The sequence below is a fragment of the Triticum dicoccoides genome, chromosome 2B (genome assembly GCF_002162155.2).
Source record: "Triticum dicoccoides isolate Atlit2015 ecotype Zavitan chromosome 2B, WEW_v2.0, whole genome shotgun sequence".
Classification (NCBI taxonomy): Eukaryota; Viridiplantae; Streptophyta; class Magnoliopsida; order Poales; family Poaceae; genus Triticum; species Triticum dicoccoides.
In genome coordinates, this window is record NC_041383.1 from 610,115,093 (window position 1) to 610,142,613 (window position 27,521).

Genomic DNA, 27,521 nt, shown 5'->3' on the forward strand with positions numbered 1-27,521 from the left:
TCCACATCAGAAGATACAGGAGGTGTTCACGAGGGTGGGGGGCATGCCCACCCCCCTAGGGCGCGCCCCCTGCCTCGTGGGGCCCCCGAAGCTCCACCGACGTACCCCTTGCACCCATATATACCTACGTACCCTAAAACTTCCAGAACAGAAGATAGATCGGGAGTTCCGCCGTTGCAAGCCTCTGTAGCCACCAAAAACCTCTCAGGAGCCCGTTCCAGCACCCTACCGGAGGGGGAACCCATCGCCGGTGGCCATCTTCATCATCCCGGCGCTATCCATGACGACGAGGGAGTAGTTCACCCTCGGGGCTGAGGGTATGTACCAGTAGCTATGTGTTTGGTCTCTCTCTCTCGTGTTCTCTCTCGTGTTCCCTCTATGGCATGATCTTGATGTATCCCGAGCTTTGCTATTATAGTTGGATCTTATGATATTTCTCCCCCTCTACTCTCTTGTGATGAATTGAGTTTCCCCTTTGAAGTTATCTTTTCAGATTGAGTCTTTTATGAGAACACTTGATGTATGTCTTGCGTGGGATAACCATGGTGACAATGGGTTATTCTATTGATCGACTTGATGTATGTTTTGGTGATCAACTTGCAGGTTTCGTGACATTGGGAACCTATGCATATGGGTTGGCACACGTTCTTGACTCTCCAGTAGTAGCTTTGGGGCACTCTTTGAAGTACTTTTATTTTGGTTTGATGAATCTGAGATTGTGTGATGCATATCGTATAATCATTCCCACGGATACTTGAGGTGACAATGGAGTATCTAGGTGACATTAGGGTTTTGGTTGATTTGTGTCTTAAGGTGTCATTCTAGTACGAACTCTTTTATAGATTGACCCGAAAGAATAACTTTGAGGTGGTTTCATACCCTACAATAATATCTACGTTTGTTCTCCGCTATTAGTGGCTTTGGAGTGACTCTTTGTTGCATGTTGAGGGATTGTTATATGATCTATCTATGTTATTATTGTTGAGAGAACTTGCACTAGTGAAAGTATGAACCCTAGGCCTTGTTTCCTATCATTGCAATACCGTTTACTCTCACTTTTATTGCTTGTTACCTTGCTGTTTTTATAATTTCAGATTACAAAAACCTTTATCTATTACCTTGCTGAAAATTATTATGAGGGAGGAACATATGCTTGTAGGAGTTGCAATAATGTCAAGTTTCCTCTCTATGTGTTGAAAATCTTGAAGTTATGCTTGTTTTGCCATCCTATGCTAGTTGATTATTGTTCCCATAAGCTGTTTGCTCACAAAATCCCTATGCATAGGAAGTGGGTTAGACTTAAATGTGCTAGTCATATTCTACATGATGCTCTCTTTATGTTTCAATTCTTATCTTTTATGTGAGCATCATTGCCATCATCATGCCTAGCTAGAAAGGCATTAAAGAAAAGTGCTTGTTGGGAGACAACCCAATATTTACCCTTACTGTTTTTGTGTGTCCACATGATTATTCTACTGTAGTAATCATGTTTTATAGCTTTTGTTTCAATAAAGTGCCAAGTAGAGCCTTTGGGAAGACTTGGGTGAAGTTTATATGATCTTGCTGTAGAAAATAGAAACTTTTGCGCTCACGAGATTAGCTGCAATTTTTTACTGGAGAATGCTTTTAGGTTTATTCTTTTTAAGATGATTAATAGAAAAATTACTCAGGTCCAGAAATTTATTTCATAATTTTTTGGGTTCCAGAAGTATAAGTTTGATACAGATTACTACAGACTGTTCTGTTTTTGACAGATTCTGTTTTCTATGTGTTGTTTGCTTATTTTGATGCATCTATGGCTAGTATTAAGTGGTATGAACCATAGAGAAGTTAGAACACAGTAGATATTACACCAATATGAATAAAGAATGAGTTCATGACAGTACCTAAGTGGTGGTTTTATTTTCTTATACTAACGGAGCTTACGAGTTTTGTGTTGAGTTTTATGTGGTTGAAGTTTTCAAGTTTTGGGTAAAGATTCGATGGACTATGGAATAAGGAGTGGCAGGAGCCTAAGCTTGGGGATGCCCAAGGCACCCCAAGGTAATATTCAAGTACAACCAAGCAACTAAGCTTGGGGATGCCCCGGAAGGCATCCCCTCTTCCGTCTTCGTTCATCGTTAACTTTACTTGGAGCTATATTTTTATTCGCCACATGATATGTGTTTTTCTTGGAGCGTCATTTTCTTTTGTTAGTTTTTGCTTTCTGTTAGTTAGAATAATGTTTTGCATCTTTAGTTTCAATAAAAAAGTCAAGGATAGCCTTTGCCATGCTTATTTTGCTAGTATACATGTTGCTGTTTGGAAACAGAAAGTTTGCCGCTGTTGCAAAAATTCCCTAGAAAAGTCAGAGAATGGTATAATGTGGAATCTTTTTGCATATTAAGCTCTGATAAATTTAAGTTTGTCTCATACGCTTCGTCTTTTTAATATCTTTCGTGAGTATGATGGAAAGGAAAATTGTGCTCAAGTGCTAGAAGAAGAATTACATAGAATGCTTGGCATGAAATATGTGAATGATGAGCATGATTGCAATGTTGTTAGTATGAATTCCTTGAATATCCATGATGCTAATGATATGCAAGGCCACAAGCTTGGGGAAGCTATGTTTGATGGAGATGATATGTTTTGTCCCCCAAGCTTTGATGAGCAAATTTACTATGATGAAAGCATGCCTCCTATCTACGCCTCCTACAGATTGATAAACCTTAGGTCATCCACTTGAGGGAAATTTGCTACTGTCCTACAAACCTGTGCACTTGTAGGCCCAACAACATCTACTAGACGAAGGTTGTGTAGTAGACATCAGCGGCGCGCAAGAACGCGGCGCCTACGACGGGCAGGCCTTTGAAGAGGAAGGCAAATAGAGATATAGATGAACCTTCATTGAAGAGGTATGGTTTTAAATATGCCCCATGATCGTCATCTCAAAGTTTGACACTATTAGATGTGTCCTATCAGGAAAAACATTTGCCGGACTGTGTCCGGGGATCCTGCCAGTCATGCCTCTACTAGCTGGATTCTGGACCCTATCACGAGGGCTGAGGCTAACACGGAAGTGACATCGGATTGTCCTTCTGTGGAGGATTTAGATAAAGTATCCGCCACAAACTCCGAAGTGGAAAGCTCCATGAATCATCGGCACCAGCGGGCCGCTCTTCGCGACCCTGGTTTTTCAGAAGAGGCTTTCAATGCCTTCAACTCGGGTGATGCATACATCCGAGCTGCCCGAGATGGGTTATCCAGAGCCACAAATCAGTATTTGAAAGATATGTGGGTAAGTTCATACTTGCACAATTCTGATAGTTATATACCAGTAGCCCCCGAGACTTCAAGCAGTTTAAGCAACTGATTTAAGGATCGTTGTATACCTAGGTGCTCAAAGAGAAGAATGGCCTATTGTCTCGAGAGCTGGAGGAGTGTCAAGCCCAGCGAACTACTGCTACTACCGAACTGGAGAAATCCAAGAAGGCAGCGTCTGGTATTGTTTCCCTCTATCGAGAAAACATGATCATATACCAGGAGTATTAATACAAGTGCAAATCTTATGACAGAGGCACCGAAGGTCGCACAAGGGGAGGTCCAGGAGCTCAAAGGCAACTGGCCGTGGGTGAACATATCCTGACACAGGTCAGGGTGGAGAAGAACAAACTTCAAGATGCCAACACCAAGCTCGGCGAAGAGCTAAAAGATGTGCGGGCCCAGCTAGCTGACTCCGTGAAGGAGAATAAGAAGCTGCAAGGTGACATATTTAGTATGTGTTCGGACTTACCTTTACGTAGTTTGGCAAGGAAAGAAACTAACAATAATTATGTCTGTAGATATATTGACGGGTCGTCCCGAAGAGGAGGTATCCATATCGTCTAGCGATCTGCTACAAGAGCTATCGCAAATGCACGAGCAAGCTCGGCAGGCCATGCAAAGTATGGCCAAGGCCTTATGGCCATCCGACTCTCCTCCAGGAAGTATGAAGGGGCTTGTACAACTATTCAGGGGAGCGTGGCGACGCTTCCGATTATGGAAGATATCGGCCTGCCGGGAAGGTGCGCGAGAGGCCTGGACAATGGTGAAAACTCGGTATACCAAGCTCGACCTGAATCACATGGCCTGGGTCGGACCTATAGGGTCAAATGGAGAAGAAATTCCCGTTAGCTTGGTATATGACCAAGTACAAGTAGCCGCCAAGTATTCCCAACAGGTTTGTAGGCTAGATAGCATGCTGGATGGCATAGAGGAAGAAGTGTTTGAGTCTAAGTGACTATGTACTTCATTTGACAAATTATGTCTCTAGCTGAATTGTAAAACGCTTGTCATGGCAGACCTTTTCGCTTCAACCTCTGGACCCAAAGGTGCGGACTCCTTCCGGATACCCGCTCGGTAATGTATACCGGGGTATGCGTGGACACCCAGCGTAGGCGTCATAGTTTCTTGAACAGACAAGTATCCGGCTAGTTATGTTATATTACATTTTGATCGTAAGAAACATCTTCCAGAGAATAGTTCCGTTAAGGGTTCCTTTCCCTGGCTAAGCATGCATTAATGTGCATGTCCGAACTGTGTTTGAAAAAACCACAGCATACATAACATCTGGGGGTTCATAATGTGACAAGTAAAAAACATCTTTAGTCCGCCGACCGAATATTCCCTTAAGAACGCTAGCTTTCGGCTTCACCCAGTCTGAGGTACACATCCGGATGACCCGGCAGTAACAATCGCAGAGGTGCTCCCTTTATGCCCTAGCTGAACTAACGGGAACGTAGGGCATAAGCACAGGAGCAAGGCAACCCAGCTTGGCCGAAACTTAAGTCATATTGATGCATATAATGGCGAAGAAAAGGTACATACGTGGAAAAGACACATATGTGGTGAGCTTGATGCTCGAAAAATAATAATAATAAGCTTCTGTACGAGAAGCCCCCAGGTATAATTGACATACATATTAAGAATTGTATGCGTCAAAGGTGTACGGTTTAGCCATACAAAAGCTTTACAACTCTAAAAAAGAAAGGTGTAAAAGAGAGAAAAATAAATAATGGAAACATAAAAGGGGGGAAGGGGACGAACGAAGAGGCCGGCGCTAGGCATAGAATCTTCGGAGTCTGGCCGCATTCCATGGGTTCGGCTCTAGGAGGTTGTCTGATGCATCACGCAAGCGGTACGCTCCTCCGGTGAGAACTTCGTCGATGATGAAGGGACCCTCCCACTTGGGCTTGAGTTTGTCCTTTTTCTTCTCTAGCAAGCATAGAACGAGTTCGCCCACATTATAAGTCTTGGCCCGTACTTCTCTGCTTTGATATCTGCGGGCCTGTTGTTGGTAGAATGCGGAACGGGCTTTTGCGACATCGTGCTCCTCCTCCAAGGCATCTAAGTTGTCCTGCCGATCCAACTCGGCTTCTCTGTCTTCATACATGCGCACTCGAGGTGATTCATGAATAATGTCAGAGGGTAACATAGCCTCTGCGCCGTACACCATGAAGAAGGGTGTATATCCGGTAGAATGATTGGGCATGGTCCGTATCCCCTAGAGTACGGAGTCGAGCTCTTCCACCCAGTGCTTTTCTGATTCTTTCAAAGACCGCACTACTCTGGGTTTAATGCCGCTCATAATAAGACCATTGGCTCGTTCGACTTGGCCGTTGGTTTGTGGGTGATAGACGGAGGTGTAGTCGAGCTTGATGTCCATCTTAGCACACCAGGCTTTCACCTCATCGGTTGTGAAATTGGAGCCGTTGTCGATGATGATGCTGTGCGGAACACCGCAACAGTGCACAACACCGGATATAAAGTCTATCACTGGCCCGACTTCTGCCGTTTTAACTGGTTTGGCCTCTATCCACTTAGTGAATTTATCCACCATGACCAACAGATATTTTTTATTATGGCTTCCCCTTTAAGGGGTCCGACCATATCAAGCCCCCAGACCGCAAAAGGCCAGGTGATGGGGATTTTTTGTAAAGCGGTGGGTGGCATATGGCTTTGGTTGGCGAAAAGCTGGCATCAGACGCAATGTTGGACAAGGTCATGTGCGTCTGCTCGGGCCATCGGCCAATAGAAACCTGTACGGAAGGCCTTACTTACAAGGGCCCGAGCTGCGGCGTGGTGACCACCGAGACCGGCATGAATTTCAGCCAGGAGTTGCCGTCCTTCGTCCTCGAAGATACATCTTTGAAGTACTCCGGTAGCGCTTTTCTTATAGAGTTCTCCTTCGTGAACCTTGTAGGCTTTAGATCACCGTATGATGCAGCGTGCTTCATTCTGATCCTCTGGAAGTTCCCACCTATTAAGGTAGTGTTGGAAATATGCCCTAGAGGCAATAATAAAAGTGTTATTATTATATTTCCTTGTTCATGATAATTGTCTTTTATTCATGCTATAATTGTATTATCCGGAAATCATAATACACGTGTGAATACATAGACGACAATATGTCCCTAGTGAGCCTCTAGTTGACTAGCTCGTTGTGATCAACAGATAGTCATGGTTTCCTGGCTATGGACATTGGATGTCGTTGATAACGGGATCACATCATTAGGAGAATGATGTGATGGACAAGACCCAATCCTAAGCCTAGCACAAAGATCGTGTAGTTCGTTTGCTAGAGCTTTGCCAATGTCAAGTATCTCTTCCTTTGACCATGAGAGCGTGTAACTCCTGGATACCGTAGGAGTGCTTTGGGTGTATCAAACGTCACAACGTAACTGGGTGACTATAAAGGTGCACTACAGGTATCTCCGAAAGTATCTATTGTTTTATGCGGATCGAGACTGGGATTTGTCACTCCGTGTAAACGGAGAGGTATCTCTGGGCCCACTCGGTAGGACATCATCATATGCGCAATGTGACCAAGGAGTTGATCACGGGATGATGTGTTACGGAACGAGTAAAGTGACTTGCCGGTAACGAGATTGAACAAGGTATTGGATACCGACGATCGAATCTCGGGCAAGTAACATACCAATAGACAAAGGGAATTGAATACGGGATTGATTAAGTCCTTGACATCGTGGTTCGTCCGATGAGATCATCGTGGAACATGTGGGAGCCATCATGGGTATCCAGATCCCGCTGTTGGTTATTGACCGGAGAACGTCTCGGTCATGTCTACATGTCTCCCGAACCCGTAGGGTCTACACACTTAAGGTTCGATGACGCTAGGGTTATAAAGGAAGTTTGTATGTGGTTACCGAATGTTGTTCGGAGTCCCAGATGAGATCCCGGACGTCACGAGGAGTTCCGGAATGGTCCGGAGGTAAAGATTTATATATGGGAAGTCCTATTTTGGCCACCGGAAAATGTTCGGGATTTTTCGGTATTGTACCGGGAAGGTTCTAGAAGGTTCCGGAGTGGGGCCCACCTGCATGGGGGGACCCACATGAACGTGGGTAGTGGGGGCAAGGCCCCACACCCCTGGTCAAGGCGCACCAAGATCCCCCCTTAGAAGGAATAAGATCATATCCCGAAGGGATAAGATCAAGATCCCTAAAAAGGGGGGATAACAATCGGTGGGGAAGGAAATGATGGGATTTCTTTCCTCCCACCTTGGCCAACGCCCCAATGGACTTGGAGGGCAAGAAACCAGCCCCTCCACGCCTATATATAGTGGGGAGACGCATGGGAGCTTCAGACGAAGTTCTGGCGCAGCCCTTCCCCTCTCCCAAGTCTTCCTCCTCTCCTGCGGTGCTTGGCGAAGCCCTGCAGGATTGCCACGCTCCTCCACCACCACCACGCCGTTGTGCTGCTGTTGGATGGAGTCTTCCTCAACCTCTCCCTCTCTCCTTGCTGGATCAAGGCGTGGGAGACGTCACCGGGCTGTACGTGTGTTGAACGCGGAGGTGCCGTGCGTTCGGCACTTGATCATCGGTGATTTGAATCACGACGAGAATGACTCCTTCAACCCCGTTCACTTGAACGCTTCCGCTTAGCGATCTACAAGGGTATGTAGATGCACTCTCTTTCTACTCGTTGCTGGTCTCTCCATAGATAGATCTTGGTGACACGTAGGAAAATTTTGAATTTCTGCTACATTCCCCAACAGGTAGGCCGAGAAGGGTTTGGTCCATGGGGCGATGACCGCCATGATGATGGGTCGACGGTGTAATTTCGATGGCTGAGCCCCCGATGATGTTGGTGTGTTCGGAATCTAGGGTTGTCTACGGATCCGGATTGGTATTGCCGCTCTCCCCCTGCCACACCACAGATGGCTTGAAGAGCCTTTCCAGAAATATGTTAGGTGGGACGGGGTCACACTTTGCACCGATGCAAGCAAGGACATCCGCCGCTTGATTACTTTCTCGAGCCACATGGTAAAACTCGAGCCCCTCGAAGAAAGCCGACAGTTTGAGAACGACGTTACGGTAAGCTGCCATTTTCGGATCTTTGGCATCGAAATCTCCATTTATTTGAGATGTTGCGAGGTTTGAATCCTCGCGCACTTACAGGCATTGTATGCCCATGGAGACGACCATCCGAATACCATGCAATAAGGTTTCATATTCGGCTGCATTATTGGAGTCCGTGAATAATATTTGTAGGACGTACTGAACAATATCTCCAGTAGGGGATGTTAGGACAACGCCTGCCCCTAGGACTGCCAGCATTTTGGAGCCGTCGAAGTGCATGACCCAATTGGAATATGTGCCGTACTCTTTAGGGAGTTCGGCTTCTGTCCATTCAGCGATGAAGTCAGCCAATACCTGGGATTTAATGGCCCGGCGCAGTTTGTATGATATGTCGAATGAGAGGAGCTCAATGGACCACTTGGCAATCCGGCCCGTAGCGTCACGGTTATTTATTATGTCATTGAGAGGTAATTCGGAGGCCACCATTATCGAGCACTCCTGAAAGTAGTGTCGTAGCTTCCGGGATGCCATGAAAACCGCGTATCCTATTTTTTGGTAATGAGGGTACCGGGATTTGCATGGTCTGAGGACAATGGATACGTAGTATACCGGCTTTTGGAGCGGGAATTTGTGTCTGTCCTCTTCGCGTTCGACAACAAGCACAGCACTCACGACTTGGTGTGTGGCTGATATGTATAATAACATGGGTTCACCGATGTTTGGCGCGACCAGGATTGGGTTGCTTGCTAGAAGGGCTTTTATTTCTTCCAATCTAGTCATTGCCGCGTCCGTCCACTCAAAGTGATCGGTGCATCGGAGAAGGCGATGGAGCGGCAATGCCTTTTCTCCTAGTCTGGAGATAAAGCATCTTAAAGCTGCCACACATCCGGATAATTTTTGGACCTGTTTAAGGTCTGTTGGCATAGCCAACTATGACAAAGCTCAGATTTTAGCTGGGTTTGCCTACATTCCTCTATTGGAAATGATGAAGCCTAGAAGTTTTCCAGCGGGAACACCGAAAACACACTTTTCCGGATTGAGCTTGATGTCGTATGTTCGGAGGTTGTCGAATGTGAGACACAACTCATCTATTAAGGATTCCACGTGCTTAGTTTTGATGACTACATCATCCACGTATGCTTCAACTGTCTTGTCAATTTGTTTCTCCAGGCATGTTTCGATCATGCGTTGATTGGTGGCACTGCTGTTTTTAAACCCGAAAGGCATAGTGTTGAAGCAGAAAGGCCCGTATGGGGTGATAAATGCCGTTGCCGCTTGATCGGACTCCATCATCTTGATTTGATGGTATCCGGAGTATGCGTCGAGGAAACATAGTGAGTCGTGTCCCGCGGTAGCATCGCTGTTCTGATCAATGAGGGGAGGGGAAAAGGATCCTTAGGGCAAGCCTTGTTGAGGTCTTTGAAATCAATGCATAGGCGCCAGGATTTATCCTTCTTTGGTACCATCACCAGGTTTTCTAGCCAGTCCGGGTGTTTTATCTCTCTGATGAATCCGGCCTCAGGTAACTTGGCTAGCTCCTCTCCCATGGCTTGTCATTTGGTTTCGGAAAAGCACCGTAATGTTTGCTTGACCGGCTTGTATCCCTTAAATATGTTTAGACTATGTTCGGCCAGCCTGCGTGGGATTCCTGGCATATCAGAAGGGTGCCAGGCGAATATGTCCCAGTTTTCGCGTAGGAACGCCCGTAGTGCGGCGTCTACCGTGGGGTCCAGCTGAGCCTTGATGGATGCTGTCTTCGTGGAGTCCGTTGGGTAGACCTGGAATTTGACTATTTCGTCTGCTGGTTTGAAGGAGGTGGATTTGTATCGCTTATCAAGTATCACGTCGTCCCTATCCACCCTGGAGCACAATGCGGTTAATTCTTCGGCTGCAAGGGCTTCAAACAATGCCTCGAGGGCCAAGGCGGCGGTTTTGTTTTCGGCGCGGAGTGCTATGTCTGGATCACTTGCAAGAGTGATGATTCCATTGGGCCCGGGCATCTTGAGCTTCATGTACCCGTAATGGGGTATAACTTGGAAGCTTGCAAATGCATCTCACCCTAGAAGGGCGTGATATCCGCTGTTAAAAGGGGCCACTTGAAAGGTTATCTCTTCGGACCGATAGTTCTCCGGCGTGCCGAATACCATGTCAAGTGTGATTTTTCCTGCACACCGTGCCTCCTGACTGGGAATAATTCCTCTGAAGGTCGTGCTACTCTGCTCAATGCGGCTCCTGTCTATTTCCATTTTTTGAGAGTTTCCTTGTAAATGAGGTTTAGTCCGCTGCCGCCGTCCAAGAGCACTTTGGTGAGCCGAAAGCCATCCACAATTGGACTGAGGGCCAATGCGGAAGGTGCCTGGACTGCTCTGAATTTTGGTTCGTCACTGGCATTGAAAGTTATGGCCGTGTCATTCCAGGGGTTTATTACTGCAACTGGGCAGACTTCGTCGAGGCTGTGGAGTTCCCTTTTGGGCCTATTGTTTGAGGCGAAAGTCTTGAAGACTGTCAACACTGTAGGGTTGTTATCTTCCGTGGGATGTTGCTCTGCGGTATTTTTGGTGAGGAGATCCTTGCCGCTTTTGGCCACCTGTAGGAGTATCCAACATGCTCTAAGGCTGTGGGTTGGTATGATATCCAGTGTTGTGTGTATCTTGCACGGCCTATCGAGCCATCCCTCCAGAACGGTTCCTAATACGTCTCCAACGTATCTATAATTTTTGATTGTTCCATGCTATTATATTACCCATTTTGGATGTTTATGGGCTTTACTTTACACTTATATATCATTTTTGGGACTAACCTACAAACCGGAGGCCCAACCCGAATTGCTGTTTTTTTGTCTATTTCAGTGTTTCGAAGAAAAGGAATATCAAACAGAGTCCAAACGGGATGAAACCTTCGGGAGCGATCTTTTTGGAACAAACGCAATCCAGGGGACTTGGAGTGGACGTCAAGCAACAGAGGAGGCGGCCACGAGGGTGCCCGGCGCACCCCCCTAGGGGTGGGCGCGGCCCCCACCCTCGTGGGCCCCTCGAGCGTCCACCAACCTACTTCTTCCTCCTATATATACCCACGTACCCGGAAAACATCCGAGATCACCATGAAAACCTAATTCCACAGCTGCAACCTTCTGTATCCGCGAGATCCCATCTTGGAGCCTTTGTCGGCGCTCCGCCGGAGGGGGAATCGACCATGGAGGGCCTCTACATCATCTCCAAGGCATCTCCTGTGAGTTGTGAGTAATTTATCACAGACCTTCGGGTCCATAGTTATTAGCTTGATGGCTTCTTCTCTCTCTTTGAATCTCAATACAAAGTTCTCCTCGATCTTCTTGGAGATCTAATCGGTGTAACTCTTTTTGTGGTGTGTTTGTCGAGATCTGATGAATTGTGGGTTTATGATCAAGTTTATCTATGAGAAATATTTGAATCTCCTTTGAATTCTTTTATGTGTGATTAAGTTATATTTGCAAGTCTCTTCGAATTATCTGTTTGGTTTGGCCTACTAGATTGATCTTTCTTGCAATGGGAGAAGTGCTTAGCTTTGGGTTCAATCTTGCGGTCTCCTTTCCCAGTGACAGTAGGGGCAGCAAGGCACGTATTGTATTGTTGCCATCAAGGATAAAAAGGTGGGGTTTATATCATATTGCATGAGTTTATCCCTCTACATCATGTCATCTTTCTTAATGCGTTACTCTGTTCTTTATGAACTTAATACTCTAGATGCATGCTGGACAGTGGTCGATGTGTGGAGTAATAGTAGTAGATGCAGGCAGGAGTCGATCTACTTGTCACGGACGTGATGCATATATACATAATCATGCCTACATAATCTCATAGCTATGCGCTTTTCTATCAATTGCTCGATAGTAATTTGTTCACCCACCGTAATACTTATGCTATCTTGAGAGAAGCCACTAGTGAAACCAATGGCCCCGGGTCTATCTTTTATCATATAAGTTTGCCATCTACTTTTATTTGCATATTTACTTTTCCAATCTATATCATAAAAATACCAAAAATATTTATCTTATCATATTATCTATATCAGATCTCACTTTCGCAAGTGGCCGTGAAGGGATTGACATCCCCTTTATTGTGTTGGTTGCGAGGTTCTTGTTTGTTTGTGTAGGTGCGTGGGACTTTTGAGGAGCCTCCTACTGGATTGATACCTTGGTTCTCAAAAAACTGAGGGAAATACTTATGCTACTTTGCTGTATCACCCTTTCCTCTTCAAGGAAAACCAATGCAAGCTGAAGACATAGCAAGAAGGATTTCTAGCGCCGTTGCCGGGGAGGTCTTCGCTCAAGTCAATACATACCAAGTTGTAGGATCAAAAGTATGTCTAGAGGGGGGGTGATTAGACTACTTGACCAAATAAAAATCTAGCCTTTTCCCAATTTTAGTTCTTTGCAGATTTTAGCAAGTTTGCACAAGTCAAGCAATCAACCTACACATGCAATTCTAAGAGTATAGCAGCGGAATGTAAAACAATTGCATACGAAGGTAAAGGGAGGAGTTTGAGGGAGCAAATGCAATGTTGACACGGAGATTTTTTAGCCGTGGTTCCGATATGTGGTGCTATCATACATCCACGTTGATGGAGACTTCAACCCACGAAGGGTAATAGCCGCGCAAGTCCACGGAGGGCTCCACCCACGAAGGGTCCACGAAGAAGCAACCTTGTCTATCCCACCATGGCTGCTGTCTGCGAAGAACTTGCCTCATTAGGGGTAGATCTTCACGAAGTAGGCGATCTCCTTGCTCGTACAAACTTCTTGGTTCAACTCCACAATCTTGTCGGAGGCTCCCAAGTGACACCTAGCCAGTCTAGGAGACACCACTCTCCAAGAAGTAACAAATGGTGTGTTGATGATGAACTTCTTGCTCTTGTGCTTCAAATGATAGTCTCCCCAACACTCAACTCTCTCTCACGGGATTTGGATTTGGTGGAAAGAAGATTTGAGTGGAAAGCAACTTGGGGAAGACTAGAGTTCAAGATTTATGTGGTAGGAATGGAATATCTTGACCTCAACACAAGTGTAGGTAGTTCTCTCTCAGAAAATATATGTTGGAAGTGTAGGCATGTTTTGATGGCTCTCTTCACAAATGAAGAGTGGGTGGAGGAGTATATATAGCCTCCACACCAAATCTAACCGTTACACACAACTTACCTAACTCAGTGGGACCCGAATCCTGAAACTCGGTTGGACCAATTTAGTAAACAATGTGACCGTTAGGATTTTTGGTGGGACCGACATGTAATCCTGGTGGGACCGATATGGTTAGGGTTAGGGCATAACGTAATCTCGGTGAGACCGATTACACAAACTCGGTGAGACCGATTTTGGTAATAGACACACAGAGGGTTGGTCAGGCAAACTTGGTGGGACCGATTCGCTCATCTCGGTTAGACCGAAACGTTACAAAAGGGAAACTGTGAGTTTGCATTGCAATCTCGGTGGGACCGATCGCTCATCTCAGTTTGACCAAAACGTTACAAAGGGAAACAGAGATCCCATCTCGGTGAGACCGAGATCCCTATCAGTGAGACCGAAAAGACTAGGGTTTGTGGCTATGGCTATGACATCTGAACTCGGTGGCGCCGGATACATAGTTTCGGTGGGCCCGAGTTTGACTTTTGGTTTAGGTCATATGGGGATGTGAGAAAGTAGTTGAGGGCTTTGGAGCATATCACTAAGCATTTTGAGCAAGAACCTCATTAAGCAACACCTCATCCCTCCTTGATAGTATTGGCTTTTCCTATAGACTCAATGTGATCTTGGATCACTGAAATAGAAAATGTAGAGTCTTGTGCTTTGAGCTTGAGCCAATCCTTTTGTCCTTAGCATTTTGAGGGATCCACTTTTCTCATCCATGCCATGCCAATCATTGAGCTTTCCTGAAATATTTATCTTGAAATAGCATTAGCTCAGTGAGCTATATGTTGTTAGGAATTACCAAAACCACCCAGGGATAGTTGCACTTTCAATCTCCCCCTTTTTGGTAATTGATAACAACATATAGATCAAAGCTTCGATAAATGATAATATGATTGAAAAACATCGTCGCTTTGAGAAGTATGTGATAAGCAAGAGCTCCCCCTAAATTTGTGCACTATTTAAATTTTTTGCTTTGGACTGCAAATGCACAATGAGTTAGGATCATGGGTCACTCTTCCATGTCACATACATCTTGGTGGAGCGCTCAAAATGATAATAATTAAACACATGCACTCATCACCAAGCAAACTAAATGATCATATAAGGATATAAAAGATAATGTAATCCAACAAGCATTAAGGCAGCATATGATCAAACACATGATCATCCAAGTATCTCACACAAGTCATAAAGTATCACGCAAATACACAATAAGGAAGTTCAACCACCAAAAATAAGAGAGATAAAAAGCAACACTCTCTCTCGAAGCCTATGATTCTCCCCCTTTGGCAACAAGTTACCAAAACGTTCAAAAATGCATAATGCTAAACGACTCTCAGGCTTGGTCTTCATGAGGTGGTGTAGAGATGACTCCAAGGACGAAAGCATCAGTTGATGTAGCTTGAGCTTGTTGAGTGGGTGCTGGAGCTGGAGGCACTGAGGTTGTGGCAGCTGGTGTAGCTTATGTAGCTCTGGAGTCTGGAATAGGCACTGCAGTAGATCTCTGTCCTCTGGGCACTCTAGCAAATGCATCTGCGGTAGACTTGCCCTTCTTCTCCTCTACATCCTCCTGAAGTTGCTCAACTGTAGTTTGGATTTCTATGACCTTCACATCAAGTGCATAAAACTTCTGCTCTAGGATTCTCTCCAAGCTCTCCTGGTTTTGAGTTAGGGTGGCCAAGCCCTTCTCAATCCTCAAGGTAGAGGCAATCAAATTGCCAAGCTGGTCTTGCTTGCTCTTCAGAAACACTTGAGATGCCTCTTCAGCAGTTGTCATCTTTGCAGCTTTCTCTGCCCTTGCTTTCTCTCTCTCTCTCTCTCTTCATGTGCTTGCACAGATGATGGTTCCTCCTCATTCATCTCAATAGTGTTATCTTCAAATTCAGGGTATAAAGGTAGATGCTCCTTATCCAAAATATATGTGCCTGTGCCCATCTTTGAGTTGATGAGCTCCTGAATGTGTGGAGCATACCCACAACTCCTCTTCTGATCAGCTGCAGTTCTCTTGATTGTTTCCACAATCAGGCTCATGACCTTGAATTTCTAAGGTATGTCAAACAAGTGCAGCAAGTTGATAGCATGACCTCTGATCATATTGTGATCTCCTGACTTGGGAAGCAATGTGTGCCTAAGTATCCAGTTGATTGTAGGCAGACCAGACAACAAGTAGTATACAGATCCAAGCTTGTGAGTTTCCAAAGCCTTTTCTGGGATCTCTTTGTACATGTGACCCATAGAGTTGTGGTCTTTCTTCTTCTCTGCATATACATCCAAGTCATCTTCAGATTCCTTTGGGGCATTGATCAACTCAGCCCATTCTTCAACTGTGGATTGGTATCTAGTACCTTCAAACATCCAGACAATCCTCCCATCTGGGTAGAAGTGAGTTGTGGAGTAAAACTGCATGATGAGCTCATCATTCCACTTGGTGAGCTTCTGGGCAACAAAGTCATCAACTCCACAAGACTTGAAGCTGTCATAAACTCCTGGATAGTGAGCTCCATTCTTCTTGATGTATTCCCAGTTGATCCATCTCATGTCACACACAATGGGCTTCTTGTCAAGCAGAATTGTTTCATAAAAGTCCAATTGCTCCTTTGTGTGGAATCTATAGTCAACTGTTGTCCTTCTCCTCACAACATAAGCATCTGACTGTCTCCACAATCTCAGTCCAGCATCCTTTCTGATATGCATGTCCTCAGCAACTGGATGAGCATCATTGTGATCAGGAATCTTGGGCTTCAACTTTCTCAGAACAAGAGAATCATCTTCTTCTTCAGCAGCTTCAGGCACTGGGGCCTTGTTCTTCTCTGATGCAGGTATACTTCTTGTGTTCCTCTTGGGTTTAGGCTTTGGTGCTGGAGCAGCAGCCTTGGGAGGAGCTTTGGGCTTAGATGGAGCAGCCCTAACTTGATTGCATCTCCCACTAGCTTCTGAGCTTTAGGAGCTGGTGCAGTATCCTCTTCCTCTTCTTATTCCTCATCAGAGTCTCTCCTCATAGAGGGCTTGCCAAGGACTTTGGCAGTAGTAGTTCTGACTCTCTTCTTCTTCTTATCTTGGCCAGCAGCTTCTTCACCAGACTCAATGGTGAACTTCATGGTTTCACCAGTGGCAACCTTCCTAGGTTTGAATGTGGGCACTCTTGTCGGTGTACTAGAATAGGGGTACCCTAGTACCCCGAACTGGTGCACGGGCAGTTGCAGCGCCCCGCGGCAAGGGCTTGCCGGGTGGCCGCCAAGATACTCCGTGGCTCCTTTGGAGCCATTCAAGAACAAAGTATTTAAGTCAAGAAGACAAGGCCCCGGCAAGAGGAGCTTGCCGGGAAGGCCAACTGAGGCATTCCAAGGAGCTTGTCGCGACGTGCCACGCGTCCCGGCAAGGCCCGGTGAGCGGCAAGCTTCCGGGCGCGACAAGACCACAACCGCGGCAAGGCGCTTGCCACGGCAAGCGGCCACTCTGTGCCCACGCTCCAGCACATCCACCAACGTGTCGCCCTGGGGGCCTTTCCAGGCGCGCGTGGCGGAAGGTTGTGCAGCCAGCGGTGCGCGGTGGCATGTGACGCTGACAAGATCGCCATCGTGGCGAACGGTGGCGCCTCTAACGGTCCTTTTCTGCACTGTTTGGGCGAAACAGACGGGCATTTAATGCCCTTGTCCCCTGCCGTCAGGGTTAGGTATAGAGCACTGTACAAGTAACTGTACCAACTACCTCTCTTTTTACGTTCTTACCCTTCTCTACGTTGCCACCTGTCGGTGACCCCTTGTGCATATAAAAGGAGGCCCATGCGCAACGTAGAGGAGGTTCGGCTGGACTGGTTCGGAAAGCTCGGATCATTTCGAAGCCAGAAAAAACTTAGCTCTCTAGAGCAAGAACAGAATACAATCAGACAAGCAGCAGTAGGGGTATTATCTCTCCGGAGAGCTCCGAAGCTGGGTAAAACTGCTCGTGTGCTTCGCCTCGATCTGCTCTTCGTGCGACCTCCGCCCCCCGCCGAACCGAAAGGGGCTCGGTCCGCCGGTCCCATAGGTGTTCGTGGATCAGTTTCCCCGACATCTTTGGCGCGCCAGGTAGGGGGCGTCGAGATTGTGTGAACCTGATCCGGCGTTCACACGAGCTAGATCTTCGTTTTCTTCATCGACATGCCACCGAAGAAGAAGGCTACGGAGGCAGATGCTCCGTCCGCGTCGATCTCACCGCCACCAGAACAAACGGGTGGTGGGGTTGACGCTGGTGGAAGGACAAATATCGACGAGGAAGTTCACGGTGCTGCCAGGTCCAAGGACAAGGCTGCACAAACCATGGTGGCTTCACATCCACCGCGCCCCTCTCAGGAAGCGCAGGACCAACAGCGTCATGGTGTTCGCAGTACCATACGCTTGTTGGACCAAGATCAAGCTGGTGGGTCTCGGGGCGCTCAAGACCAGCATGCACGCCAACATGCTGGCACGAGTGAGGCACGGTCGCCCGGACGGGGTACTGCTCCTTCTAACATAGTTAGAAGTCTGAGCACATCCCGCTCCTTGCACCGTTCGCCATTACCGCCCACCACTCCAGTAGAAGCTTTGGCGCGAGCTCAACTGCTCCTGGACTATCCTCCTGCGGAAGACAAGATCGACCAATGGAGGGCCACCATTCAGAGTCTCATCGGCTTCGCCAACGGCGACACTCCACGGCAGCCAAGCACGTCGCTGCCGCGGCAGGACTGCCAGGCGCGAGCCGGTGGCGACGAAACGGGTGGGGGTGCAACCACCGTGCACTCTCCACCCCGAAGGCCAAGATCGCCGACTCGCCGGATCCACCTCGACAGCGACTCCACCGCATCGTCGGATCCACGAACTCATCGCGATCAGCGCCAAGTTCTTCGCGACAGACAGCAAGAAGACGCTCGAACTTGCATCGAGCGCCGAAGAGAAGCGCGACGTCAATCCGACAAGCGCGCTGGGACCTCTCTTGACATGCACGCGCCCGGAGAACCAGGCGACTTGCCGTACGCGGTAGGTTGCCCTGCGTTCACTCATGAGCTGCGGCAGGTCTAGTGGCCCAGCACGAAGAATTTCAAGCCAGATGTACCGGAGAAGTACGACGGCAAGACGCACCCGTCAGGGTTCCTCAGTATCTACACCATCGCGGTGCAGGCTGCCAGGGGGCGAGACGACAAGATTCTTGCCAACTAATTCCCGCTGGTGCTCAAGCCCAATGTCAGATCCTGGCTCATGCACTTGCCGGACAACTCCATATCTTCCTGGGCTGACTTGTGCCATCAGTTTGTCGGTGCCTTCACAGGCGGCCACAAGCCTCATGGCCAAGAGAGTGACCTTCACCTGCTCGCTCAGAAGGAAGGAGAGCCCCTGCGCAAGTACATACAGAGATTCAACCGCATACAGCATAACATCCCAGACGTCCACCCTGCCGCGGTGATCAGCGCGTTCCATCAGAACGTGCGGAACCGCAGGATGCGGGAGGAGATGGCGATGTGCAAGATCAGAGAAGTCAGTGAGCTATATGCCCTGGCCGACAAGTGTGCACGTGCTGAGGAAGGGAGGAGACTCCCTGGAGAGAACACAGGAGCAGGAGGATCTGACAGTGAGGATACCGCCCCGGCAAGGAAAAACCAGCGGCGGAATAACAGAAAGAAGAAAGGCAAAGAGGTGCTAGTCGTCGAGCAGTCCGGCAACGTAGGTGGCGCCAAGAAAGCCAAAGCTGGTAGCTCCAGCAAGGAGATTGCCGCCGAGGCTGTGGCGGCCGCCGACAAGCAGGACGGCACCAACAAGCAGTACTGCCAGATCCACCGCACCAAGGGCCATGACCTCCAGAGCTGCAAGAAAGTCGAGCAGCTTGTTGAGCAGCAGAAGGCTGAATACGAGCGGCGCGACAAGGAGAAAGCCCAGGAAGGTACAGGCGGATCCGGCAAGAAACATCCCGGCTGAGGAGGACGCCGCGGCAAGGCCAAGCAGCGGCAAGGAGACAGACCTCCCCGCGGCCGCGACAAGGATGAAGATGACGACGACGACGAAGACATGGATGATGATGAGGCCGATGAGCAGGAGTTCCAGAAAGCCACAAAGGTCCTGTGCGTTGACGGCGGTGCTTCTCTGCATACTTCACACCGCCAGCTCAAACAATGGGTGCGGGAAGTCAATGCGGCAGAACCACCCGTCGAGTCACGCAGGCCTCTGAAATGGTCCAGCACGCCTATCATCTTTGATATTGAGGACCACCCAGATCGCATAACTGCGGTCGGGTGCTTGCCGATGTTGGTTTCACCAACAATCCGCAACCTCAAGGTCACTAAGATGCTAGTTGACGGCGGGGCCGGCTTGAACCTGATCTCCTCCGCGGTGCTCCAGAAACTCCAGATCCCTGACAGCGAGCTCGAAGAGACCGGCACATTTCAAGGAATCAATCTGGGAAGGAGCAAGCCGAAGGGAAAGATCACGTTGCCGGTAACATTTGGCAGCGAGCCGAACTTCAGGACTGAGAGGGTCACGTTTGACATTGCCGATTTCCCATTGCCTTATAATGGGATACTCAGCCGTCCAACACTCGCCAAATTCATGGCAGCCTCTCACTATGCGTACAACGTACTGAAGATGCCAGGCCCGATAAGCGTCATCTCTGTCCCTGGCGACAAGAAGGATGCTCTTATCTGCGCCGACAAGATCTACCGGGAAGCAGCAGCCGCAGCGGATCGCACGTCACTTGCCGCTGAAGCTCCCGGGGGGAAGAAGAAGACCAAGTCCGGCAAGAGTTCTGATGCCCACTCCGGCAAGCGCACCTCTTCGGAGTGCTGCGCTACCGTCGAGGACGCACCATCGAGCTCCACCGGCAAGTGTAAGAAGGCAATGGCGGCCCCACCAGAGACTAAGAAGGTGTCCGCTAAGGAGGACGGCACTGGTGGTACCTTCACCATCAGTGCCACGCTCGACCCTAAATAGGAAAGCGCGCTCGTTGCTTTCCTGCGGGCGAATGTCGACGTGTTTGCATGGCAACCGTCTGACATCCCCGGTGTTCCCAGGAAAGTAATCGAGCACCATCTTGCCGTCTGTCCTCATGCGCAGCCCGTCAAGCAAAAAGTCAGGAAACAAGCAGTGGAGCGCCAAGAGTTCATTGCAGAAGAAATCAAGAAGTTGGAAGCAGCAGGCCTTGTCAGAGGAGTGCTCCATCCTACGTGGTTGGCCAATCCTGTTGTCGTGCGCAAGGCTAATGGGAAATGGAGGCTTTGTATCGACTTTACCGATGTCAATAAAGCTTGTCCCAAAGACCCATTTCCCTTGCCGCGCATCGACCAGATTGTTGACTCCACAGCCGGATGTGACTTGCTTTCATTTCTTGATGCATACTCAGGATACCATCAGATCTTCATGGCAGAAGAGGATGAGGAGAAAACCGCGTTCATTACCCCATGTGGCACATACTGTTTTGTACGGATGCCCTTTGGTTTGAAGAATGCTGGTTCAACGTTTGCAAGGGTAGTCCATCACGCTTTTGAGCCGCAAATGCACAGAAATGTGGAAGCCTACATGGATGACATAGTGGTCAAGAGCAAGGACAAAGCAACCCTGATCCAAGATTTAGATGAAACCTTTGCGAATCTGCGCAAGATCAACCTCAAGCTGAACCCAGAGAAGTGTGTGTTTGGAGTCCCTTCCGGCAAGCTTCTCGGGTTCTTTGTGTCTCAGCGGGGAATTGAAGCCAATCCCAACAAGATCAAGGCCATTGAGCAGATTGAAGCACCAAAGCGCATCAAGGATGTACGAAGACTTGCCGGTTGCGTGGCTGCTCTCAGCAGGTTTATCTCTAGATCTGCTGAGTGCGCCCTGCCGTTTTTCAAAATATTGAAAAAGGCAGGTCCAATGAAATGGACTCCAGAAGCGGAGGCTGCGCTTCAGGACTTGAAGAGATATCAGTCCTCCGCTCCAACACTTGTCGCGCCTAGGCCACAAGAGAAGTTGCTGCTGTATATAGCGGCAACCAATCAAGTGGTTAGTGCTACATTAGTGGCGGAGAGGGAGGCAGATGATGAGCCAGCAACCACGGCAGATGCATTCAGTGACAAGCAGGGGGCTTCACTGGCAAGCTCTGGTCCGGCAAGCTCTTGTCCGGCAGGCTCTGGTCCCGACAAAGATGGATTTGCGCAGGAGCACAAGGAGGTGCAGAAGAAAATGGTGCAGCGCCCAGTTTACTTTGTCAGTTCCCTTTTGCAGGGGGCTAGGTCAAGGTACTCCGGTGTGCAGAAGTTGCTTTTCGGCCTTCTCATGGCCTCGAGAAAGCTGCACCATTACTTCCAAGCACATGAGGCACAGTTGTCACTCGCTTTCCGTTGAAGAGGATACTACAAAATCCAGAAGCAACAGGCAGGATTGTCGAGTGGGCACTGGAACTGTCAAGCTTTGGCCTCAAGTTTGAAAGCACTTCAACTATCCAAAGCAGAGCCTTGGCAGAGTTCATAGCAGAGTGGACGCCAACACCGGATGAAGAAATCCCAGAGACGAGCATCCCCATCAAGGAGGCAAGCAAAGAGTGGCTGATGTACTTTGATGGTGCCTTCTCGCTGCAAGGCGCCGGTGCGGGCGTGCTGCTTGTCGCGCCCACCGGAGAGCACCTCAAGTACGTAGTCCAGATGCACTTCCCCAAGGAGCAAGCAACGAACAATACTGCAGAGTATGAAGTCTTGCTTGCCGGTCTCAGGATCGCGGCAGACCTTGGGATTAAAAAACTCATTGTCAGGGGAGACTCACAGCTTGTCGTCCGCCAAGTGAACAAGAGTTATCAGAGTCCATTGATGGAAGCTTATGTTGATGAAGTGAGAAAACTAGAAGAGCACTTTGACGGCCTACAGATGGAACATGTTCCAAGAGCTTAGAATGACATTGCTGATGGCCTGTCAAAGTGCGCCGCACTTAAGTTACCTGTGGAACCAGGGATCTTTGTGCTCAAGCTGACTCAACCATCCGTGACACCATCAACTGGACAGAACAAGAAGAGAAAGTTGATTTCCGGCGACTACTTTCCGGCAGAGCTCCCCGAAGCCGCCGCCGAGGTCCCCAAGATCAACACCAAGGGTGCTGAGGAGCAGTATGCTTCGGCAAGCCTTATGGTTTGTTCCGTCGAAGCAGACACTCTCGACAAGCTTTGTTCTGACAAGCTTGCCAGGGAACATCAAGCTCCGGCTGAGCCGCAGGTTCTCGCCGTAGAAGCGGATGTTCCCGCGGCACTAGACGTGCCTTTAGTCCTTGTTGTCGAGCCGCAAGCTCAAGCATGGGCACAGCAAATTGTCCGTTTCCTTCAGACAGGAGAACTTCCCGAAGAGCAAGAAGAAGCGGAAAAGGTAGCCCGGCAGTCAAGTATGTACCAGTTTGTCGACAACATACTGTACAGAAGAAGACTCAACGGTGTGAAATTGAAGTGTATTTGCCGGGAAGACGGACAGAAGCTGTTGGCAGAGATACATGGAGGCATATGTGGTCACCACATTGGCGCAAGAGCACTTGCCGGCAAAGCTTTCCAGCAAGGTTTCTTTTGGCCGACAGCCCTCCAGGATGCAAATGCACAAGTAACCAAGTGTGAAGCGTGCCAGTTCCATTCCAAGCAGATTCACCAACCAGCTCAAGCTCTCCAGACGATCCCTTTATCCTGGCCATTTTCGGTCTGGGGGCTCGATATCCTCAGCCCCTTCCCCCGAGCTGTCGGGGGTTTCGAGTACTTGTACGTGGCAATCGACAAGTTCACAAAGTGTCCGGAAGTGGAACCAGTGAGGAAGGTGACAGCACAGTCGGCAGTCAAGTTCTTCAGGTCGATTGTTTGCCGTTTCGGGATACCTAACAGGATCATCACCGACAATGGCACGCAATTCACGAGCCACACCTTCATGCAGTACGTCCAAGATCTTGGCGCCAAGGTCTGCTTCGCTTCTGTTGCTCATCCGAGAAGCAACGGTCAAGCGGAGAGGGCGAATGCTGAAGTGTTGCGTGGGCTCAAGACCAGAACTTTCGACAGGCTGCACAGGTGCGGAAGAAACTGGATCGAGGAGCTGCCGGTGATTCTTTGGTCGATCAGGACGACGCCAAATCGAGCCACTGGCCAGACGCCTTTCACTCTAGTCTATGGAGCAGAGGCAATTCTCCCCACGGAACTCGTATACGGGTCACCTCGAGTGCTCGCTTATGATGAGCTTGAGCAAGAGCAGCTGCGACAAGATGACGCGCTGCTCCTTGAGGAAGACCGTCTTCAGGCTGCTGTACGAGCTGCTCGATACCAGCAAGCTTCGCGCCGCTACCATAGCCGCAAAGTTAATGCCAGAAGCTTCGAGGAAGGCGGCCTTGTTCTTCGGCGAGTTCAGTCCGCCAGGAATTCCAACAAGTTGACGCCGAAGTGGGAAGGCCCTTACCGGGTGAAACGAGTCACTAGGCCTGGCGTTGTCCGCCTTGAGACCGAAGATGGCATTCCAGTGAGCAACTCCTGGAACATTGAGCATCTTCGTAAGTTTTACCCGTAGGGCGCGGTTGCCGGAACCCGTTCCGGCAACCACCTTTTGTACAAGTCTTGCCGCTGTTGCATGTAATCCTTTGTACAAAGCCGGGCGCAGATCCCGTGCATAAGTAAAGCTCATGTGCTCCGCACATCTTGTCAGTTTCATGCTTTTTACTTTACATTTGCATGCATTATCTGACACTTTGTGCAGCACCTACCCCCGGTAAGCAATAACGAGCCGAAAGGCCCCATGTCTTTATTTTCTCTTCTCTCTTTTTCTCAAACAAAGGAAAAGAAGGTTCCCTCGCACACAAGTTTGCCGGGGGGAAAGGAGAAGATAATGGTGTGGACCAGGCATCATTTAAGGAAGATTCGCCTTGCCGGGAAGCAAACGACAGAAAAGCTAAGTTGCCAAAGTTTGAGCAATTAGTTTTAATTTTTAAAAGTTATCTTCCTCGAACGACTGTGCTTTGTATGGAAAACCTGTGCGCGGAGGAACCAACTCGTAGCTAGATGCGCCCTTACTTTGTTTCGAGTCCGCTCAACAACTTAAGTGTGCTGCAACTAGTCGCGACAAGGTTTCTTGTCGGAGCGGCACCGCCAGCAGGCTGCTGACGTCCCGCACTCAGCGCTCGCGGCTCGGGTGCCTGCGCCGACAAGTTCCTTAAAAGCGTAGGGTGAAAACATACAAAGCAAAGGATCTAGTAAAGGAAATAACATATCAATTGATATCCAAGATAAAGTTATATTACAAGGTAACTTGTCGCAGCTCTAACACATTGTTCCCATGACATGACTAGCAGCGACAAGGAAAAAGATAAAAGTGGGCGGCCTAGTCTACGCGACCACCCTCAACCCTCCTGATCTTGCTCACCTTGTGCACAATGGGTGCGACAAGGGCCTTGAGCGCTTCTAGATCGGCGTTCGGTGGCAAGGATCTGAGAACGTTGGTGAGATTGAGGCCCAGGTTGCGGAAATCCACCTTCACCAGCACCTTCTGAAGAACTCCCGTGCAAATCTTGCGCGACTCGTCGGCCAGCTGCTTTGGGATCTTCTCCCGAAGCCGCTGGAGGGCTGTCGCCACGCCCTTGAAGAACAAACTAAGCTTGGCGCTGGGTTGGAGATGCTCGTCGGAAGGGTACCCGAAGTCTTCCATCCCCAACTGCGCCAGCTCTCCGTCGATGACTGCGGCGATATTCACCAGACCCTCGGTCCAGTGCTCCACCGTCTCCCTGAACGAGTTCTGGGTGACCACAATGCTCGCCAGCAGCGCCTCGTCGGCCTTGATCTTCTCCGACAAAGTCACTTCTCGCTCCTTGGCGGCGTCCAGCATCTGCGTCAGCGTGGCCAGCTTCAGCTCGAGATCCGTGTTGGAGTCCTTGGCGGCGCTGAGCTCCTTGCTCCTCTCTGCGAGAAGACCTTGCAGCTCACCGTGGGCAGCAGCATCCTTCTCGCGCTCGCGCTTGAGCGCGGCAAGCTCCTCGCCGCTCGTCCAGAGATTGGCCTCCAGCTGCGCCACTTTTACCTCCAGCTCTTTCTTGGTGGCCTCGGCAGCCGCGGCAGCATCCCGTGCTTCTTGGAGAGCACCTCCAATTGCTTGCTCCCGCGCGGCAAGCTCTTCCTCGTGGCTGTCAAGGTTCACCTTGCGCTGCGCCAACTCTCCCTCCCGCGCAGATAGCCTCTCAGCAGCAAGCCGTTGCTGCTCTTCAACCTCAGCCTTCGCAAGGAGGAAGGCCTTCCTCTCCTCGGCGACTTGCTCCCGCTCCTCCGCCAAGCTCCGGAGAGTTTCCTGCCTGAGATCCCGGAGCTCTTCCGCGCGCTTCTCAATATCGACTCCCGCCCTCGCGACAAGCGCTTCTCGGGAGGCCAACTTGGCTTGTCGGGTGCGGTAGAGCAACGTCAGCTTCCGCAGCAGCCGCTCCTCTTCGGGCTCCTCGCTGCTGCTTGGTGCATTAACCAGCGCCAATCCAGCGGAAGCGAGCACCTCTCCGTCAAAGGTTTCTCCCTCGACCGGCGCCATGGAGCTCGAAGCCCAGGGGAGCTTGATGAAGACGCCATCGCCGGCCTTCAGGTAGGCGCCGGGCTGGGGCTCCTCGGAGTCTGGCTCTGCGGCAGCGGCGGGAGGATCGGCGGTCGGTGCAGCGCCTGGCGCTCCTGCGGCCTCAAGGCTGTCGGTACGATCGCCGGATCCCTCGCCGGCTTCTGCAGCGGCAGCCTTGGCGGCCTCCTCACCGGCGGGTTCATCAGCGCCAGCCTCTCCTTCAGCGGCTTCGGTCTCCATCGGCTCAGTGGCGGATGGATCTGAAGAACGAAGAATGGAGAGGAGTCAAGCAAATATGCAAAAACAAAGTCAGAAGAAAGAAAACCCAAGGGCAAGTTTTTAGGCAAGTGGATTACCTGTGATGGGATCTGCGGTCGCGTTCTCAGCCGCCGGAGGATCACTAGTGTCATCCCTTGCCGGAGAATTGGCCCTTGCCGGAGAGTGCTCCCTTGCCGGAGAGCGCTCCCTTGCCGGGGACTCCACCCTTGGCGGCATAGTCGAAGCAGATGGCGCTTCGGGGGCGGCTTCCGGGCCCTCCCGGTGAGGCTGCTCTGCTCCTACACAAATTCAACAATCAAGATGTCAGTAAGAGGAAAGAGCCACCATGCGCACCTGTCAGCAAGAAGTAAAAATCATGTACTTACGCTGGGGGCTGCGCTGGAGGCTGCTCTGGGGAGTAGTTGTCGGGTCCGTCAAGGTGGGCTCGGGCACGCCCCCTGCTGACACGGTGGGATCGTCTTCGATGACGATCACCGAGGCCTTGGCCCTCTTCGCCGCTCTCTGGGCCAGCGTCCTGAAAAGGAACGGATTCAGATCGAAGCAAGTCAGATACAGAATGAAAGCGACAAGATTGAAGAACTACGAGGACAGCAAGAAAGCTTACTCTTCTTCTTCATCATCATCGGAGCTGAGCGCGGAGAGATCGAAGTCCGGCTCCCCTCCGGTGTGGCGAGGCGGAGGAGTGGGCTCCCTTGCCCGCTTGGCGGGGGCGGTGGCGGTGGACCGGGAAGGTCCCGCTCCAGTTGCCGCAGCGGCGGGAGGCGCTCCCGCGGCAACGGTGCTTGCCGCGGTAGAGCGTGTCGCGCGGCTCGGCGGCTGTTGACCCGTCTGGCGCCCCGCTGCGTCACCGGCCCTGCGGAGACGCCTTCTTGGTGCAGCCAGGGGCTCCACTTGCGGCAGGCTGTCTGAAGGCTCTGGCTCTTCCTCGCCGGGCTCGCGCGGCTCGGCCTCGGGGCCGGCAAGATCTTCCTCGCCGACAAACTCCTCGCGTTCGACAAGGCTTGCCGCCTCTGCTGCCTCTGCCTCCGCCTCGGTGAACCCGAACTCGCCCGCGGCGGCTGCTGCCGCGGCCTCTTCCGCCCTAGTGGCGATGCGCTGCAGCTCCGCGTCGGTAGTGTCACGGGTGAGGCTCCTCTGCTTGTTGGCGCGGATCGGCACTTCCTCCAGGCTGTCAAAGAACGCCCGCACGACGTCATCCGCAGGCTCTTGCCAAGTTGGGGCGATTCCGTGT